This window comes from Macadamia integrifolia, chromosome 7 (genome assembly GCF_013358625.1).
Source record: "Macadamia integrifolia cultivar HAES 741 chromosome 7, SCU_Mint_v3, whole genome shotgun sequence".
Classification (NCBI taxonomy): Eukaryota; Viridiplantae; Streptophyta; class Magnoliopsida; order Proteales; family Proteaceae; genus Macadamia; species Macadamia integrifolia.
Window position 1 is genome coordinate 20,034,871 of NC_056563.1, and position 6,723 is coordinate 20,041,593.

Below are 6,723 nucleotides of genomic sequence, written 5' to 3' on the forward strand. Positions count from 1 at the left end.
CATCATAATAAGGCTTTGACAAGTTCTCTATCAACATCTCCACTTGCTTTGCTTCTAAAGGCAGATCCGCCATCTTGGCGGCCTTATCCCTAAACCTCATCAAAAAGGTAGTGAATCCTTCTCTAGGCTGCTGTCTCAATGTCTCAAGCACCCGACATTTCACATCCACCTCGGTAGTGTATGAATACTTCTTGGTGAAGGCTTTCACCACTATTGTCTAATTCTAAGTTTGGGATGAATCCAATTGGGTGAGTCACCTTAATGTTGGTCCTAATAGGGTTAACATGAATGCTTACCCCATCTGGTGATTCGCAAGTTGCCATGACTTGGCGATACTAAGGAAAACTTTAAGGTGGGCCTTGGGATCTCCTGACCCATCAAACCTGTTGGTATGCCACTTGAATTTCTCAAGAGTTATTGCCCCTGAAAAGAAACTCATTTCGTCTGAAACCACTGTTTGGCTTTTCAAACTTTTCTCTGCTCGAAACATATTTTTCAATTTTTTCAATTGCTCTCTAACTTTCCTTTCTCTCTCCGTTTTTGGAGGTTCCATTCGAACATGCGCCACAAATTCCTCTTATTCATCTTTATTCACTACCCTAGGAGGTGGGACCCTGGAATAGGCCCCTTGTTGACCATTTGGACAGGTAGGTAAGAATCCTCTTTGACTGGTTGGCCTAACTTTCTCTGGTTCTCTTGAGTCAACTCGAGAAGAGTTCTTACGATAACCCGTAGCTCCATTCTGTTCCAAATCTCCCACAACTAGTGCCGGCTTAGTCCTGGGATCAGCTCTGGGAGGGTTATGAAATGCATGCAATATCTGAGCTATCCCTCTCTTGACTTCAGCCATTTATGTCTGCAAGGTCTCCATGGGATGGGCCCATTCCTGTTTGGGTGATTCAGAGTCAAGTGGATCCATACTAACTGGATTGCAATCACTTGGTAGTAGACAGTCTCGAGGAGACAATGGAGGTGTTAGTGGACCTAGGCGAGTCAACCGATTACCCTGATGTGTCCAAAGGGACCACGGAGAATACTTGAGGTGTGGAATTATGCCTGAACCAAAAGTGGTTTATTTTAGGATTCTTGAATTCCCAACCCTTGTTCACTCATTCACTAGATTAACAACCAATGATCCATTTAAAGTTAGTTTGCTTAATGATAGGGAGTGGATAGGGTTTGACGCCCTCAGTCCACTCAATGTCATAAGCAAGAGATTCATACAAATGGCTTGTTGAGAATATTCCCATAAGACATTCCATGTAATAAAGTCATGCTTTCCTTGCTCTTTTTCCCACTAGGTGTCCTTCCTCTTGATTTTCTCGGGGCCTCTCGGGATTTTACGTGACTCTGATGGGGTTGCCCCTGAGTCACGTATTTGGACATTTTTCTTAAGGAGGAGGGACACCTTCTATCTAAAACCCACTTAGGAAAGCAATTCGTTATGAAGGGAATATAATGTAGGAACATTCCTTTTCCGCAAACAAATTCTACAGTTAGCTTGTGGCGCTCCTAAGCTTCTCCATCTATTTTCTACATGATGCTGAGTATGCAGTGGATGCAATAGGACCGAACAAGCTTCCTTGACAGGATCTATATACACAAGGTATGTGATCCTTTTGATATGCCCGTAGATACGAGATCAAGGGGTGACTTCCTTGACCATTACTTGTGACTATACACAAGGTTAAGCAATTGGCCACTGGGTGGTGGAACCGTGAGTGATTGTGTGTAAAAGTGATGTGGGAATATCATTATCCGATCTTAGAATATCATAAAGTGCCCGGACCTCCTTGAGGGTGCTGGCACAATTACAAAGATTCTTACCGTTAACAATACCCCACACCCTTGTATAGGAAGTGGCTACCATTTGCTCTCAGAGTACTCTCCATGACATGTACTGACCTCCTCGAGGGTGTGGGCATGATAGGGAGTCCCTTGCCAAATGATTTCACTTCGAGCACGATGCATAATGCGGTTAGCGAATATAAGTACAAACATGGGGCTAGCCAAACATATTTTCAAACAAATGTGGTGGAAAGCCTTCTTGCATTTAAAGGTAGCATCTAGTTTTGGAATCTTGACATTTAGTCCCTATTAGAGTCGCCACTATGAGCGTAGCGGCCGAAAATGGAAGATCTCTCTTCCCCATTGGTGGGGGGAAAAGGACTTGCATTGATTTCGACCTCTTTCCTCTCATTCTTTTTCATGAGGGAGGGGTGTGTCGTGTGTGCTGAGCTTACGGGCCTCGCACCGCTGTATCATTGCTTGGAGATACATGGAAGCCTATTTCGTAAGAGTATAAAGTTCATCATTTTAGATGGGAGTTTGATGATGGTCCAATACGGGGATCGGGATCATACAAAAGGGTTTGGAGTTGTCACCTAGGATTATGGGCCTAGGACCCAAGAGTGGGCCCAATTCTGGAGAAAAGGGCCCGAAAGGTGGTCTGGTCCAGAGATTTAGGGTAAGTGTCAGGTTACAAAATTGGGAAGGTTTTAGGCATCTAATCTGTCTGGTTCAATCGGTCTTCCTACTAGATACTTAAGAATGACTATTTTCCACAATTATTCATATTCCACATGCATGGATAAATTATCACACATATATACATTGATTGAATTTAAATGACTATGTACACTAAAACAAGGTATATATAAAGTTTACATGATGATAATTCGGTTGAGAAATTGTACCTGAACTTAATCCCTATTTCTGGTCAAGAGGGGTGGGCCCCTGATCAGTACCGTCTCGAACTGTCTTTCGGATTCTCCTGGCTCAGGGGAAGATGTTCTTGACCTCCAACTTCCTTTCTCGAGAGATGTTGATTTTGATGATATTCGGGTAGAGTTCTGGCTAGGAATGGTTACTTTCAGATTTGGATTCGGATAGAGCATTGGCTAGGGAAGGCTATTTTTGAATTTTGATTTGGACAGAGCTTCAGTTAGGAAAAGCTATTTTCGGGCTTAGAATGAGGTGGCACTCCGATAGAGCTTCTGCTGGGATAGGTTATGGGAGGGCTAAGCTGAGGTGGCACTTCGACAGAGCTTTCATTGGGGATAGGCTAGGGGAGGGCTAGGCTGAGGTGGCACTCTGGTAGAACTTCTGCTAGGGATAGGCTAGGGGAGGGCTAAGTTGAGGTGGCAATCTAGCAGAGCTTCTGCTAGTAATGGCTATTTTTGGAAAGATTCCAAAAGCACTCGGACAGAGCTTCCGCTGGGAATGGCTATTTCTGAAAAGATTCCAAAAACACTCGGACAGAGCTTCTACTGGGTATGGCTATTTTTGAAAAAAATAGATTGAAGTTCCTTAAAGCCTCGAAGAACACTTTGAAGATCCGAGCTGAATTCTGGATCTTGATAAATATCTCTTCATAGACCCGAAGAACCTCAAGGGGGGGAGGGATTTCTACTTTTGGTAAAGATCAAGAACACTAAAAAATATGCTATTTTTGTAAAAAAATGGATTGAACTACAAATTTGGATTGAAGATCTTCAAGATCCCAAAGAACACTTCGAAGATTCGAACAAAATTTCAAATCATGACGAAGATCGCTCCGAAGACCTGAAGAAGCTCAAAGGGAGAGGGGAGGAGGAGAGAGGGTAGAGCTTCACTTCCTAAGTGGGGTTGTGATTTTTTGTCTCCTTAAATCCAAAGGGGGGGTATTTATAGTATTTTTGGGCCCAACGGGAGGAGAGAGAATCCTTTTAACCACTGGACAAAAGGGGGTTTTGGATTAAAGTGGGTGAAGAGGTCTTTTTAACCAATGGACAAAAGGGGGGTTTTGGATTAAAGTGGGTGAAAAGGGTTTTTTAAACAATGGACAAAAGGTGGTTTTTGAACTAATGGGAGGAGAGAGAAATTTTAGCCAATGGAGGTAAAAAGTGGGTTTTTGGATTGATAGGAGGTTGCGGCATAGGGTAATCTAGCGGAGTAGTTCATACGTGAAAATGGGTGAAGAGAAAATTTCTTCACCCATCGTGCCAGTGGAACGTAAATCCCGGTTGCTAACGGTAGTACATAAGGTTGGGTTGAAGTGCATAGGGTATGGCCGGCACGACTGCACAGTAGGGTAGGCAATGTGCATAGGGTGTGCGGGCAATGTGCAAGGGTGTGTAGGCAGTGGCATGGGTGTGCGGCACATGGTGCATAGCTTGGCACAGGCTAGGCACAAGGGTGTGCAGGTAGTGGCATGGGTGTGTGACACATGGCACGCAGGGCAAGCAGCATGTGTGTGCGGCACATGGCATGCAGGGTAGGCAGTATGCATATGGGGACAAGGGCATGGACAACAACAAGTAGGGGCACTGGCAGTGGCCAGCGGGAGTGCTGGTCGTAGCCAATGTGGCATTGACAACAGCCAACGGGCGCTTGACCAGGGCTGGCAAGGGTGCGCGAGCAGGGGTGTGTGCATAGGGCTGTGCATGGGTCTGCTGGCTGGTAGGCCAGCGTGTTCAGCATATGTGCGGACTGGCATGCCGGCCAGTGGGCAGGCGAAGATGAAATTTTCTGACGACGAATGCGAGAGATCCGATGGTCTGATATTGACATGCCATATATTATCGAAATCGTATTTTCGAGCACTATCCATTCGTATGGTCACATTGAATCTTTCATATATAAAAAGTCAAATTTGGACCCTCTTCTCTCCTACGTGGGGGTTTCCAGGGTTATCACGTACAGATGAATTTGGGGTATTTGGGTAGGTAGGGAATTTTTCTAGGTTTCCAGCAGGCACGACATGCGTATGGGAAAACATAATTTTCTGGGGACTATTACGAGAGATTCGATGGTCTGATTTTTACGTGCCATATATTGTTGGAATCGTATCTCCAAGAACTATCCATCTATATGGTCACTTTGACCAGATTTCTCCGTATATAAAAGTCAAAATTGGACCCTCTTCTCTCTCGCAGGAGGGTTTCCAGGGTTTTCAAATAAGTGGGGATGTTTCTGGGTTATTTGGGTTAATAATCATCTCTATTGATCGGAAGTCAAAAGTTAGAAGTCGCATCCAAGATCCGCATTTCATCATAGCCGGAGGAGGGTGACAAAATTGGGTGTCTAGAGTACCATGATTGCTATATATTTGTTGCATTCATGCATTGATTAAGTGCATTAGAGTTAGTTGTCGTCGTGGGTTACACTTTGTGGCCGATGTGTTACCGATATCATGTACCCCGGGACTACATTTGGAAATGGATATGCTTTGTGGCCACTGGGGATACCAGTGTTGCATAATCCGTACTCAACTATTATTATGCATGCTAGATTAGGTAAAAAATCATGGGTTACACTTTGTGGCTAATGTGTTACTGGTATCGTGTACCCTAGGACTGTACTTGGAGATGGATTACATTTTGTGGCCGATGTGTTCCCAGTATCGTGTGATTCATAATAATTGTATCATTATGAAGGCATATAAAATATATGTGGTTAGGTATCACTCCCTATGCTACGTCCCCTTTCTAATAGGGGGTAAGATGTTAGATAACCCAATGGTGATATGTTCGATGTGCCTTCCCGGAATGCCACACCCATGGTACAATGTGATTATTTCCAGAGGCAGGAACTTGTCCAGCATGGCCGATGGATATACTGGTGTTGTGACGGCCAAGAGGGGGTTATTAGGGGTTTGTTGGGTGACCCATGGCCACATACGGGGACTGGCAGGCTCCTAATCATGGTTAGGGTTTGTATTCTTGTGTAGTTGATGTCGGTTTCTGGACCAGGGATACAACCTAATGTGCCATAGTAGCATTACCAGACTTAGCTTGTATTGTTAAGTGGATAATAAAAATCAATGAATTGCATCACAAGCATTATGGAATATTTGTTTAATTTCTGTAATCATGCATCATAAATTATATATGCGATTGCTTTGCTTAGTTGTGCATGAACCCCACCCCTCACTGAGCGAGTTGGAAAGCTCACCCCATGTATATGCCCCCTTTTAGATGACGATGTAGGTACAGTTGTGCCCATGGCTAGTGACTCTCTTTCCTCTGAACCTGAGTACGGAGTGAGCGACTAGTAGATGCCAGAAGTGGGAGAGCATGGCCCAGATTGTGCATACGATGTCTGTGCATATGTGGCACCATGAGGTGTTCGGTGTATTTTTGATATTCTGATATGAACATATTATTTTTAAGTCATGGATGACTATAATGGGATGACTATAATGGAATAACAGGTTATGTATATATATGATATCATCAAATGTTCCCCATTTTAATTATGATTCTACTATTATACTCTGATTCTGCTACTACTTGTTGGTTTGTGTTGTGAGATTGTGAAACATTAAGGTACTGCTATCAGAGATCTTGGTAGGTTTGTAAGACAGGTAAGGGTCTTACTCACACCACCGGTATTCCTATACATAAGTTGGGTCTATTGGAAGTGGGGTGTGACACATTTGGTTCCCCATGGTCTGATGAGCCTGCCAAGCCAGGGTACAATATGCTTGAATGTTATTATGTTAAACAACCAGCTACTCTACTTGTGAGCTGATCTTGACTCTTAATTTTGAGTTTCCTTTGAGATCTTTCATCTTTTTTGTCCAATCTTTAGTACATGAATGCAGCAAGGAAATTTCTCAAAGTTATAGTTGGAAACCTTTTTTTATATCTTTTGCAGGTATGCTAGTTCAAATAGTGTCTTAATTTTTCCCAGTGATTTGTTCGATGATCAAAATGATACTACTATTTTTTTTTTATGGGT